Here is a 13798-nt window from a genome sequence, read left to right as displayed (position 1 = left end):
GGGGGGGGGTAGAACATAGCATGAAGTAATTATGGATAATTCGTAGGGAATTTGGATTAACTGTAGTGCTTTATAATTGATTAAACTTTTATTACTTCGTAATGAAGCTTTCTGTATATATTTTATAAGCAATATTCTTAAGGTATACAGTGGAATCCCACTTAGATAAACAAATTGTTTACGAAATAATACATTGATCCATATATAACCCCGTGATCCAAAATTACCCCTGTAGATGGTACGTATTTTTTCAATGGTCCCTAACTAGTTTTAGGCTGTTGATCATATACACGTGCAAGAGCTATACATCAAACTGGATTTTGGTACAGGTTTCGGATTTTTAAATCCCCCTAGAGGTCACCTATGCTCGTATTAATCAAGTGAAAAGTCAATATACGGCTCAATAGACGAACTAAATGTACCACAAAAATTAGTATGTGTCCCCTTAGCAAACGTGTGTCGTAAGAAGCAGGAGATCGCGTAACGGAATAGGTATGTAAATTTTGATAATGTTGTTTATTACCGGTTTCACCTACAATCATCATCTCTACAGCACACATTATACACTATACAAAGCCTACTCATTTTGCGTTATGAATTCGCGTGAAAAGTCATGAGCATTTAAAGGGTGTTAAGCACTAGCACGTACCAGCATGTATTTGGATTGTGCTCGTAACTTCCCATTACGATGAAAACCCTCGGGCTGTTCGTAGGGAGAAGAGTTGAAGGTGGGAGCGATGCAAAAAAAAGGACAGAGAGGGTGAGGGGCTGAGCACGGCGGCAAGTTGCACTCCTGACAATGAATCAGTTTTAAAGCCTCGCCTGCCAGGAGGAATACGTGGGCAACGCTCTTTGGGTTATGATATACTCTTCTTATATGTAAATTATCCTTTTGCCTGGTTACAATCCAGTAGAAAAAGTAATGTGAGATTTTTTTATGATTTCGAGGAATAAGAAAATTTAGGTCAGAAAAATCATGGGAATCAAGATTGGAAGCCTATCTGATAAGGCTAACATAATCCGGATACAAGCGCTTTCATTTCTGTAACTGATATTCAAATCCAAGTTGGTCCTATCTGTTGCTGGCTAATTGGAATGCAAAAAGGGTGATCACCAGTTTGAGATAAGTCGTTGATGATGTATTGAACTTAAGTGGGTCAAAACTTTAAAATACATTTCAATTCCGGATTGATGAATCACCTAGTTGAGTGTTTTTGATTTTGACAGGCTTCACAGTTTAGCATGGTATCAAAATAGTAGCAATAGAATGATTTTTTACAAAAATAGTACTGTTTAACAAAATATCAGACTCCCAAAATATAATAGTAGACTCTACACTAGTACAATAAAACTATTTAAAAAATTTGCTAGCTAAAAATACGAGTTTTTGAGAAGCCAGTTGAATTTTTAACAAAAGAGTTGCTTCCTACCCAAGAAAGATGACTTTCTCCGAAACAGATACATTTTCAATACAAAAAGACAATTGTTCAACAAAACAGCTGTATTTTAGATCAGAAAAAGATAACTTTTGAACAAAATAGTTAAATTTAAAGAAATGAAATATTCAATCTGATAAAAGAATTTTTAACCAAAAAAGACGGCTTCTGAAACAGGATTAACTTTAAACCAAAATAGTTGTATTTTTTAATTGGGTATTATTAATTCAGTTCGCAATTAAGGGGAAAAACGAGAAAAAGGAAAAGTTTCTTGATAACAGGGGAAAAAGCGGAATTCATTAAAATAAGGGAATAGGGGAAAGAGTGTGAAGTCTGTTCTAATAATTTGAAGAATCGGCGTAAAGAACTTTGTATGAACAGAGGTATTGATTGACTGGAACTTATGTTCATACCACTTTTTGATACAGAAATTCATTCACCTTATTCCTTATATACTCCAATTCCAGAATATTAATTTTTCTTTTCGTACTTTGTTCATTTTATTAAATAACATGGGCGTGGAAAGATATTTTCAAAGCACTGCTGTTGACCTTGTTTAATTCATCACCTAGTATTTAACCCTTAAATGACACTGGGGGTCCATTGGATCCCAGACCATTTTTGAACGAATATAAAAATTCGTAAATTCCAATAATTTTTCATTGTTTTTGGAAGTTTTCAAAATAAAATTTATGTTAATATACCGATTGATTCTTTTGAAGAGATGTTTAAGAATACCCAAAAAAAATTTTAACAAAAATATCAAAAATTAAACTTTTAACAACAGTTTAAAAACGCTAGGGTCCAAAAGACCCCAAGTGTCAGCTACGTTATTTTTGGAGGTGTGTCATTTAAGGGTTAAATTTAAACATCAGTCTACAAATTAATTTGGTGCCTTTAATTTGATACCTAGTAACTCTTGGTCAAAATTGATTGCATTTCCGTCCTAAGATAGGTTTAAAGGGTGATCTTAAACTTAAAATATATTCTAATAGGAGGCGGCCTTGCGGACTAAGCCTCAAAAATCATTAGTGAATACAATGGCGTCCGAAATGGAGCGTTCAAAAAAATTTCACTTTTTTGCATTTCAATTAAAAAATCGTCATTGTGAAATTTTTGGAACTACTTTTTACACGTTTTATGTATCGCCGAACCTTCTCCTAATGCTGACCAAGTATTTCAGTCGCGTTAGCTGCCTTTTTTTCAATTGACATGAAAATAGAATGCAATGTCTCAAAAGTTCCCGGTCTGACAACATTTTATTCACTGAGGATTTTTTTATTTGAAGTCTGCCGGACCGCCACTCATCATATTGTGTTTTAAAGCTTAAGGGTTTCCCCTTAAAACTACTTTAGGTTACAAGACATCAAATTTCAGGCTCCGAATTAATTTTCAGATCTGATATAAATTTTTACTTGCCACCACCATATAAATAAATGGATTCAGTTATGTGTTATAAATTCTTACAGAATGCCTCAATTTCTTTAAATATGAGTGTACCACATTGCGGACTGTGCCACATTAGAAGCCGCTCCCCGACAACGTTCTTCATGGTCGATGCTTCATTTGATTCGTTTCTTTCTGGGGATGTTGATTTTTCTGCGAGTGCATCATCGTTAAGAGAAACATTTTGATATTTTTGACAGGGCAGCTCTCCGCTTGCCCACACATCATTCTGTTGAGATTGCGGATGATGTCAGAAGTTCTGGAAGAATTATGAAAAGTAACGAAAAAGGAAAACGATATCCAACGACGAATCGGTGTCTGCCGCGGCAGGAGGCTTGCGCATGAATTATCCTTGTCTGAAGCGGAGCTCCTACGTCCTACAAACATTCAAGTTAGGCTCGAGGCTGAGAAACGCGAAGGAGGAACGAGTTGGTTCGGTGTCCCATGGAGTTTCTTAAATAAACTACAGGTAGGCGCGAGATAGCTGCTTGTTCGAAGCTCCACTTGACAGAGGCTATCCTTTCGGGCCTCCTCGTCCTCCTCTATTCTTACCCTCATTCCGGTTCAACGCCTTACTCGCTTTCGCTGCCACTCGTCGTCGAGTCGTTGCCAAGAGATATAATAGGGGAGAAGCGGGTAATGTGGCGCACATAACATATATCAATCGATAGAAACAAAAATATAATCGATAATGTAATGGGAAATTATGTAACAGGTAGATCAAAGACTTCACACTCTATTCCATATTCTTCTCTTTTCTTTGCCCTTTTTCTCTTTTAATCTTTTAACTGAATAGACAGAATAAGGAAATTAAACTACTTTTAGTTAAAAGTTAATTCTTTTTAATTGATAAGTCCACTACTATATTTTTCATTTATTATTTTGTTGTAAATTCAACCATTTTGATGAAAATGTAACTGTTTTCTTGAAATAACATTTTTTTTGGGTGGAAAATTTAAGCTCTTTGCAGAAAAATCGTCTTTTTCACTTAAAAATTCCAGAATAGGTTTGAAATTTTTTTTCAAGACTGAAAAGTCTCTCTTAGTTAAACGTTGATTATATTTAATTGAAAAGTCTATCATTATATTTTTAGATTAAAATTCATCTATTTTAGTTGAAAATTGAATTATTTGTTAAAAACTAAACTATTTTGCTAAAAAATCAACTACTTTGTTAAAAAATCATATTTTGGTCGAAAATTCAACTGTTTTGTGAAACATTCTTTTCTATAGAAGATTCGTCCTTCGATTGAAAATTCATATTTTGTAAGTCATTTTGGTTGACAGTTAATTCTTTTTAATTAAAAAGTCCACTATTACATTTTTTATTAAGAATTCATCTTTTCAGTTAAAAACTTAGGTTGAAAATTTTGTTATGTTGTTGAAAATTTAAGAATTTTTTAAAAACTCAATTCTTTTGGTGAAAAATTCAACTATTTTGTTTGAAAATTAACTTTTCAAAACTTTTCAAACTCTCTTAAAGAAAATTCACAATTTTTTGTTAAAAAATAAACATTTTTGTTGTAAATTCGTCTTCTTGAATGAATTGAAATATTTTGTATTTAAAATAAAAATATTTTTTTTGTTAAAATATCAATTTCTACATTTTTCGTTGAGACGTAATCTTTTTTGTTAGAAAATCTATCATTTACTTGGGAAGATGGAAATCTTACAAATTAAACCATTTTTTATAAAGTAATCCTTTTTGGTAGAAAATTTAACTATTTTGTTGAAATTTCGTTGTTCAAAATTCATATTTTTTATTAAATATTTAAAAATTTGGTAGCAAACTTAACAATTTAGTAGAAAACTCAACTATTTCATTAAAATTCTAATATTGGGTTGAAAATGAATTTTTAAGATAAAAAATCAGCCCCAAAATCGGCGCTATAGAAGAATTTCACTATAATTGGATTGTCATTCGATCTGCATTCGAAATTAGCAAGTAAATCGTTTAGGAAATGTTTGAAATTGTTATAATCAAAAATTTCGAAGGCACCTCTTTCACAGCGTCTTGTTCTCTAAAGTCTTAAATATATGTTTATTTTCTTTAAAAATGAATCATAGCCTTCAAAAAAAGGGGAAAATTGGGTAAAAATTCTCGATGTTGATTTGGTAAAAAAAAGGTATCGGACTGTGATCTCTGCTATTGAAATACTTAATTATTGAGTCAGGAAAAGTCAGAAGAGTAATATTCAAGAATTGTTCAAGCATTTTTAACAAAATATTAAAAGCTTCAATGATTTTTTTGCAAGTTTCATAATAGATGAGAAACACCCAATACAACTTTTCGGCTTAAAAAATAAAAAATTATCTTAATTAACTTAATTATTTTACTATTTGATGTTGCATTTATAAATTCAAGTACTGAATTTAACATGACACTTTCATAATATGCAAATTTTTGTAAAAGCGACCGCGCCGCATTACCTGCTTCTCCCCTGCGGACGAAAAGCGAAAAGTTCGTTACTACGGCAATTACGATAAAAATCTAAGCTAAGCTATAAGCGTCGCGTGTTTTCTTTGAAAGTTGACTTGTGGTGATCATACGGTAGTTGAAAGTCACCATGACGTTTAGTACCGCTTTCAATGGCCAAAAAAATTTCATTCTGCATATGGGATGTGCTGAAGAAGGAAAAACAAAGGATTTTTGAAAGGATGAAAAGGGTCTTGAGAAGAAAATTACGACGAAAAAAACTGGCCACAAAATTTCAAGCTGAAGAAATTTTTCGGTCCTCTACCCCTATATTTAAAATGAGAAACGAAAATTTAAGTACCAGGTGGCAGCTTCAAATTCAGAAAAATTCCCTGTCATTTCCGTTTTTACCTGGGTTATTTCAATTTTAAAGTTGAATTCCTCATGACTATAAACTATAATTTGAAATACTAAGAAGAAAATTGTTAAATTTACGAATTTAATCTTTAATATTTTAAAATTATACAGTTTCTGCAAATGAAAAACATTTGAAACTGTACAATTCAAAGGAAAAACTAAAAATAATTTAAAGTGAACATTTTCCTCGATAATTTTTCAAAATGAAAAGATTCAAAATTGAACAATTTTACATTAAGCATGGTGAATTTTGCCAGACTCGAAAAGAGTTTCATTGAATTTTAGACATTTCCTTTATTGTAGAACAAATATATTTCCTGCGTATACAACAGGGAACTTTTTATACGATTGTTCGGTTTTAGGTGAAACTTCGAATTTTTCTATAGTGGCCTATAAATAGCTACAATTCAAGATATATTTTTAAATTTAGAACATAATTTATTTGAATGTTAGATAGTCAGTTTCCTGTAGAATAAACATTTCCAACGTGCTAGGAGCAACGGGAAAGTTTGTAGAAAATTTCGAAGTTCGTGGTGATGTGATAATCCGAAGTATCCGGTGGTGGTCCTATAAATGCCTAACAGCTTCTTTGAAATTTATATTTTTTAATTTGAAAATAGTTTTTTTGAATTTTAGCTTTTTAGTGTTCAGCTTTAGGTGAATATTCGAATTTTCCAACAGTGGCCTATAAATAGCTACACTTTAGAATTTACTTTTTAATTTATAACAGAGTTTTTGTGGCTTCCAGACATTTATTCTCTTGAATAAAATACAATTTCCTATCTTCTAGGAGTAACATGGTGTATTTTAGAAAATTTTTAAGTTCATGTTCAAATAAAAATTAAAAGTTTTCTGTGGTGGCCTATAAATTGTCCCAGCTTCTTTAGCATTTATTTTTTCAATTAGTACCGAGTTTACTTGACTTTCAAATGGTTACTTTCTGGGAGAAAATAAAATTTCCGAACTTCTAGGAAATTTAGGAGCACCAAGATGGCGTCTTCGAGAAATTAACCAAATTTGTTGCCACATCATTTAGTATTATTCAATTACATAATAACTAATTATCATTACGAGAAATCACAATCCACACCTTAGTTCGACCAAACAGTCCATGTTGAAAAATTCCTTAAAAAATTTTTTAGAAGTTATATTCCAAAATGTTATCGTCTAACAGTAGTGCCTTTCGTAAATGAATTGTCCCCTAAAATTACAGCGTGGCCCTCATTCGGGGCGGAGTTGGATTCAGTAGTAAGCATTATATACACAGCACTTTATATTCGAATAAAACAGCAAGCGCGTTGGGCGTGAATTTGAAACCAGGGTCACTAATAAATAGTTCCGGTTATCGGTGCCTTTGAAAACCTGAATCTACATATCGGGAACATTTATTGAAACTGCCAATCTCAAATTTAAATGATAAAGATTATTATCATCAAAGACTCTCGATGAAAAATAATATTTTTCCCAGCTGACATTCAAGTTTTTATAATATTTATTGTAAAATACAAATTGCTTTGTTATAATAATCTTAAAAAGGTTTAAACATTTTCAAACTCCAAAGTAAAATGTATAAGGTAAATTATTTTGAAAAATTATTGTAAAAACTACTAATTTATTAAGAAATAAAGTACTCGGAAAATTCTGCGCAAGGAAGCGACTGCTGTTATTTCAGAATATAGAAAGTAAAGCTCCGCGGGAAAAGTGGCCACTTTATCGCAGTTTAGGAGAGATTTACCTTTTTGTGAACAAGAATAAAAAAATAAAGATTTTTGGTTTTTTATGGGAAATCAACTTTAACTTATACTCTCTGTAGTCTATCTGATAGCATCAAGAAAACATTCATTTTTGAACGAAACATGAAATTAAACATCTTAAATAAATTAATACACAATGATTTTTTACGGTGATGGTTGGAAATACTAAAAACACAATTAAAACCATATTTCCGAAGAGCGAGACTCAAAATTTCATGTTAATTCTTGGTTTAACCTGTTTCCCGGTCCATAGATACCCTAAGCAGACTGAGATCTCGCTTTCTGTTCTTTCTGACTTCATTAAAACAAATGTAAGTTTCAATAGTCTTGAAAGATACGAGAAGAATTCAGAGTTTCAGGGCATTGTGTACTCTATTAATAAACAACTGCAAACCCCGCTCGAGAATTCTAAGAATTTTAATTAACTTGCACGCACTCCGTGGGCAAATGTAAGTGAACTTAAGTGCAAAGATCTCGAAGTCATGAAAGATTAACCACTGTTCACAAAGTTATATTCAATTATTTATTTAAGAAAAGCATTTTTCAATATTAGAAAATCTATAAACTATCGGCTGGTAGTACTGGACTACTATAACCGGGCAACATATTAAACATTAGCCTTGACTTTAAAAGGTGATAGTGCCCTCCAGAAATAGATAACAATATTATTTTTTTCAAGTGCTAGGAAGCTAATTAACTTCTGTGTCAAATGAGCCTTATTGGAAGGAATTTCGCCTTGTGGATATTGAATTATAAGGTTAGAAAAACAAAACTAAAATTTTCATTTTTAAGGAATTTCCTACGTCAACTTCGGCAATTGACAGTATTTAAGAAAATAAATTTATTATTTTAGTATTTTAGAAAAGTGTTTATGAAGAAATAATTGTTTAGTTCGAGAATGCTAATGAAAAATTAATTTTTCTAGCTCTTGCCAATAGTTGAATTTAAAGTGCGAAATTCCTTGAAAATTGAAAATTTTTTTTCTTTCTCACGTGATGATTCAGTACCGATAAGGCCAAATTACTCTATATAAACCTCATTTAACGCACAATTGAATAAGATATCAAACAGTAAAAAAATATATTTGCATCTATATTCTGGTTGGCGATATCATGTTTTAAAGTCAAGGTTAATTTTTAATTACAGGTCACCCGATTATTCGTTTGATACTATACGTCGATAGTGTAGTTGAGATTTAATTGAAAAATATAAATTTTCGACTTTCAAAAAGAAACTAAGATTTAAACTTATCCATATAGAAGCTATCTTCCTATACATTATAATTAAAAATGAATCCTTCAAAGTCAAGCCTAATTTTTGATAGGTCACCTGGTTACCCGGTTAGTAGTCCGATACTATTTGTCATTGGTCAGTAAACTTATGGTAACACAATCTGATATTAAATCACAGCATCGTATCAATAATTATTTTTATTTCTAATTGAGTTTTGCAAACTTTGTTATCTCTGTGGATCACAAGCAATGCGATACTGCTCCGTGTTAATTGTATTTGCTCACAAAGAGAAGTGGATCTAGTAAATTGTAGGTTATATTGACTTAAATAAACCTGCCTCCAGGTTAAAAGTATCAAGCCAAGCGTTGAGAGTTTCATTCTGAAATTAAGTTTGAAAAGAAATTGAAGAGCCAGATAAAACAGGAGAGGAGAGCCGGTACAAAGTACCGGATCCGAACCTTATTGCATCCAATTATTGCATTCTTGAAACCAATTATTACAATCTTCAATAATTACAACCCATCGTTTCTGTGCTGAAAACCTTGAACTTCGACGATATTAAAAGTTGACACAGCTAGTTCTTTTAACGAAATTTTATTTCAAATTCGAAGCCTTAATAGTGGAAATATTTATGAATAGAAGCATTGCAAACTGTGTAAACTTAAATAAATTATTAAAAATTTCTTTGCGATTTCAGTTTGTAATTCTTCAGTCGTAAAATTAAAAATTGCAAGTCTGGACAGAGAGTTTTATACTAATGATGTAAATGATCTTTTTTGAAATGTGGCTAAAGTGCTTTAATTTTTATAACATTAACATTAAAGAAATTGTCTCATAATACTGAGAAATGTAATAAAATTCTTCGTCTAATTAACCCAAGTTGGAAGAAAAATGTATAAGTTATTAAAAGATATTACATAAACGTCAAAATTTGATTTTTCCGAAAAACTGTGTAACTTGGGAAATAATTAATATTTTTTTAAAGTTCTTGCGCTTTTTTGAAACTCTCCATAGTATTTTGCTAAATTGTTAAAATTTCTTTTCTCTTGATTCTATCCTAGCGTCAAACTTGGTGCAAATCACAAAATTTTTTAAATGTGTAAATATTTACAAAAAATGGTTTAAAAATCAATGTTAATCATATTTTAATAAATGTTAGTGATATTTATAAAAATACTATTATTTTAATTTTTTTAATGCTGTGATCAGTACAATTTGAAGCAAAGACAAAAATTAAAAAGTTAATTTGGGACACACAACTTGAAACTTGCAAAATTATTAAGCTTAAATTTTCAAAATTTTGAAAATATAAAACTACAAATTATTCAATTTTTAAGATTTATTTATTAAAATTCTGCACTTAAAAGTATTTTTAAATATTATTGTATTACAAATGCTTTAAAAATCAAATATGTTTTCGAAATTTCATTTTTGGTACAAAAAATTTAAAAAAAAATTAGTACAAGTTTAACGTTGTAATAATTTTTTTCAACCTATGAGCATTAATATTTCTTGAAATTGATTTATTTATCCGTATTCAGATACTTAACACCTCAGAAGCATGTTCTTATTTCAAAAGAATTATTTTTAACTAAATACAGTGAAACTCTTCAATAGACCTCCCTTCTATAGCGCTTCCGAGAATTGACGCCGCGCTGCATGTTGGTGTAACAGCTGCTGCGCGGGGTGCGCGGGATCTGCCACTGTCACTCAGGCGAGCAGTCAGGCGTAAACAAACAAAAGCGGAACAGGCTATAATGAGTTAGTTTGCCACCCACCGTCAGCACCGAAATCGGCGCTATAGAAGAGTTTCACTGTAGTTGAAATTAAGAAAGTATTAATTGTCAACCAAATAGTTGAACTTTTAATACAGAGACGAATTTTCAAAAAAATAGTGAAATTTTTAATCCAAAAAGGGGAAATTTTTTAGAATTCAGTTGAATTATCATTCTAAAAAGTCTAATTTTCAACAAATAGATCGTTTTCAAGAAGGAAAGAAAAATGTTTTACCCAAAAATTCAATTTAAAAAAAAAAATTATTTTTCAACCGAACAGTTGGATTTACAACCAAATAGTTAGACTTTCAATAAAAAGAGCCGAATTTATAACAAGATAAATGAATTTGTTACCAAATAGTTGAATTCTTAAGCCAAAAAGGCGAGTTTTTAGAAAATAGTTAAATTTTCAACATAAATTTATTTTCAACCAAGAAAGGTGAATATCTTACCAAAAAAGATGATTTTTCTGAAATAGATAACCAAAGAATTCGGAATTTTTCAAAAGAGCGAAAGAATATTCTGTAAAATCGAAATCAAATTTAAAGATAACAAAGAAGTCCACATCCGAGTTGACGTGTTGGTGATCCATCCTAAAAAATCCAATTAGAAGAAGTTATCCAGTTTCGTGGTTATGAATGTGTCAGTTGGTAATCTCAAAGTCATACTGACCACAAAATAGAACTGGCGCGGCTGCAGATTGCAATAAAAAACAAAAACTCACTTCCGAGATATTAAGTTTCGAAATGCGGATAAAAAAGGGTTATCCTTAAAAGATACCAAATTCCGAGTGAATCGCTTAACAATTTTAAGAAAACTGTACAGATTTTAAAAGTCGGTTTTCGGCAGGAAATAAAAATCGAATTTTTTATTTTTTACAAAAAGAAAATCTTGTTCCCGAGATACGCGGAAGCTGTGTAAGAATAATAAACCTTTCATTAAACAATAATAGTTTTTAGAAATATCGATGCTGAAGGGGGCAAAGAATAATAATAATTAAAAAAAATAATTTTATTCCAGTGTGTATTCGATTTTTAAAGAATTTTTTATGCAATATTCCCATTTTCGTAAAAATGTTGGTTATCTAGTTCTGAACTGCCACCCTTCAACTGTTAAGGCTTGCAATTCGTAAAAATTAAAATTTTTGATAAGAACTCACAAAATTAAAACTTATTTGATAAGAAAAACAAAAAGAAAAAGTCCAATAGTCACATTTTTTCAAAAACGTCGGAAAAGTAAAAAAAGACGCATTATCCGAGCCCTCAATTTTATAAGGTGTAAAACTGACGTACCTATACTAAATTTGGGTGGTAGAAAAAAAAATCAAGAGTCAAAAACACGAGATAAATGAGCGGAAACCTAGTAGCTTGTATATATTGACCAAGTGAAGGAATGAATTTAAAGCTTATCATATAAAATAATATTGAAATTTACATAAATATATAATAATTTTATCTCTTCTTTAGACTCTGGAAACTTTATTCGTTGGAAAGTCGTCAACCTTCATGATTCACAAAGCATCGATCTACTTCGATGGAAGCGTAAAAATATGACTCGCGAATCTCGTGCACACCAAGCGACAGCTCGTTCATAAATATTTACGCTATTGTATTAAAAGAGATAATGGGAAGAAAATGCAAAGACGAAGAGTGTCAGATAATACGAAAGAGCGTATAGTATTGATATGAATAATTATGAACGAAGAGTACAGTCCAAACTCACAATCAGTACAATCCGAGGAGAGAACTTTGACAACACAGCTGGCGGAGAGATATTGATTATATGTATGTAGGGAGACCTGATTAATTATAGTGTTTACTCCAGACTCATTAACTCATGTGGGTCGGTCGCGCTGTAATACCAAGTAATGCGTCGTGACTAATGAATTTTCTAACAGAACTGAGCTCAATTTCAACTGAGAGCTAGTCCTATTCTCTGGCTTCAATTCAATCCATTGACTTAATTTCATCTCGAATTTAATTAGAGAATGAAATTCATTGCAATAATCTTTACTTTAATCATTAAATGACGAAAGAGATAATTTGACCTCGTTTTTAGCAGAAGTGTAAGGGATTGCCAATATGACATTTAAAATCGCTTAAATCTTGTCAAATCCCTAGAGATCTGAGACGTCATGAAATCCGTAGAAATCCCTTAAGAACCCTAGAAGTCTCATACTATTTTATTACATTTCATCTATTCTCTATAATTTTCTAAAAATGCTTTGGAATCCTATCAAGTCTTTGAAATATTGATATCAATGATAGCTTTTTAATTTTTTGCAATTATTTGAAATCCTAAGAAATTGGATGAAAATTCTTTAAAAAACTTGGAATCACCTTAAAATCCTCTGTTTTTTCTTTTCCCTAAACTCTTTGAACAAATTCGAGTGTAATTCGAGTCTCTGGCTTCAATGTAATTCATTGACTTAATTTCAATTTGCATTTAATTAGGGCTTAAATTCATTGCAAATAATCGTTATTTTAATCATTGAATGACGAATGAGATGATTTTCATCTCGTTTTCGGCAGATGTATAAGGTAAATTGCCGTACTAACATAAAAAAATCCCTTAGTCTGATAAAATCCCTAGAAACCTTTTGAAATCAGCAGAGACCACATGAGATCCTTAGAAATCCCTTAAAATCCCTAGAAGTCCCTTATAATTTCACATTTCATCTATTTCCTAGAATTTTCTAGAAATCCCTTGGAATTCCATAAAATCTTATTTACATTCTAGATACCCTTTAAAAAGTCGTGCAATTACTTAAAATGCTACGAAATTGCAAAATTTCTCCAGTTTTAATTGAATTTATTGACTTAATTTTTATCTCATATTTAATTCAGGAATAAAATTAATTGCAGCACTCGATATATCAATCATTGAATAACGAATCAAACATTTGAGAAATTCTAAATAGTGTCAATAGTAGCATAAATTTTGAAAAATAAAGTCAAAATATTGCCATGTCATGTTTTAAATATTAAATCGAGAAGTTAACTACTTATTAAATTTGTTTTAAACATGAATTATAATTATATATATTTCGTAAAAGCGCGCGAAATCCGTTCTAATCTTAAAAAATGTACACAAAAGAAAATTTAAAATAAATTAGAAATCCCTTGAAATCGATGAAATCCCTTAAGCCTTGCAAAGTCTGCAGTAAATCCATAAGGTCGGGTAGAATCCCGTAAAAATCTAATAGATTCATTTAAAATTCCTTCAAAAATTGTGGGTCCGGATGCAATAAGGGCACATAAAATTTTTTCGTGCGAAAACGAAGTCCCCTGGAGGCTTTAGAAAAAATTTTCGAATTTTAATT

The 13798-nt window shown here is 30.9% G+C and overlaps 1 protein-coding gene and 1 long non-coding RNA gene across 3 annotated transcripts in view; one reads left to right on the top strand and one right to left on the bottom strand.

Annotated features, from left to right (window-relative positions):
• LOC117166934 (frizzled-2-like) overlaps nucleotides 1-13798 on the bottom strand; it is a 199415-nt gene that overhangs the window by 7459 nt on the left and 178158 nt on the right. The gene's annotated exons all lie outside the window — the stretch shown is intronic.
• LOC117166935 overlaps nucleotides 11254-13798 on the top strand; it is a 4010-nt gene continuing 1465 nt past the window's right edge. The window contains exons 1-2 of the long non-coding RNA XR_004466331.1: nucleotides 11254-11393; nucleotides 11943-12260. This is a non-coding gene — a long non-coding RNA (uncharacterized LOC117166935). The remainder of the gene's footprint in view (nucleotides 11394-11942; nucleotides 12261-13798) is intronic.

This window comes from Belonocnema kinseyi, chromosome 2 (genome assembly GCF_010883055.1).
Source record: "Belonocnema kinseyi isolate 2016_QV_RU_SX_M_011 chromosome 2, B_treatae_v1, whole genome shotgun sequence".
Taxonomy (NCBI): Eukaryota; Metazoa; Arthropoda; class Insecta; order Hymenoptera; family Cynipidae; genus Belonocnema; species Belonocnema kinseyi.
The sequence above is the reverse complement of the archived record's forward strand: the minus strand, read 5'-3'. Positions and strand labels throughout refer to the sequence as shown.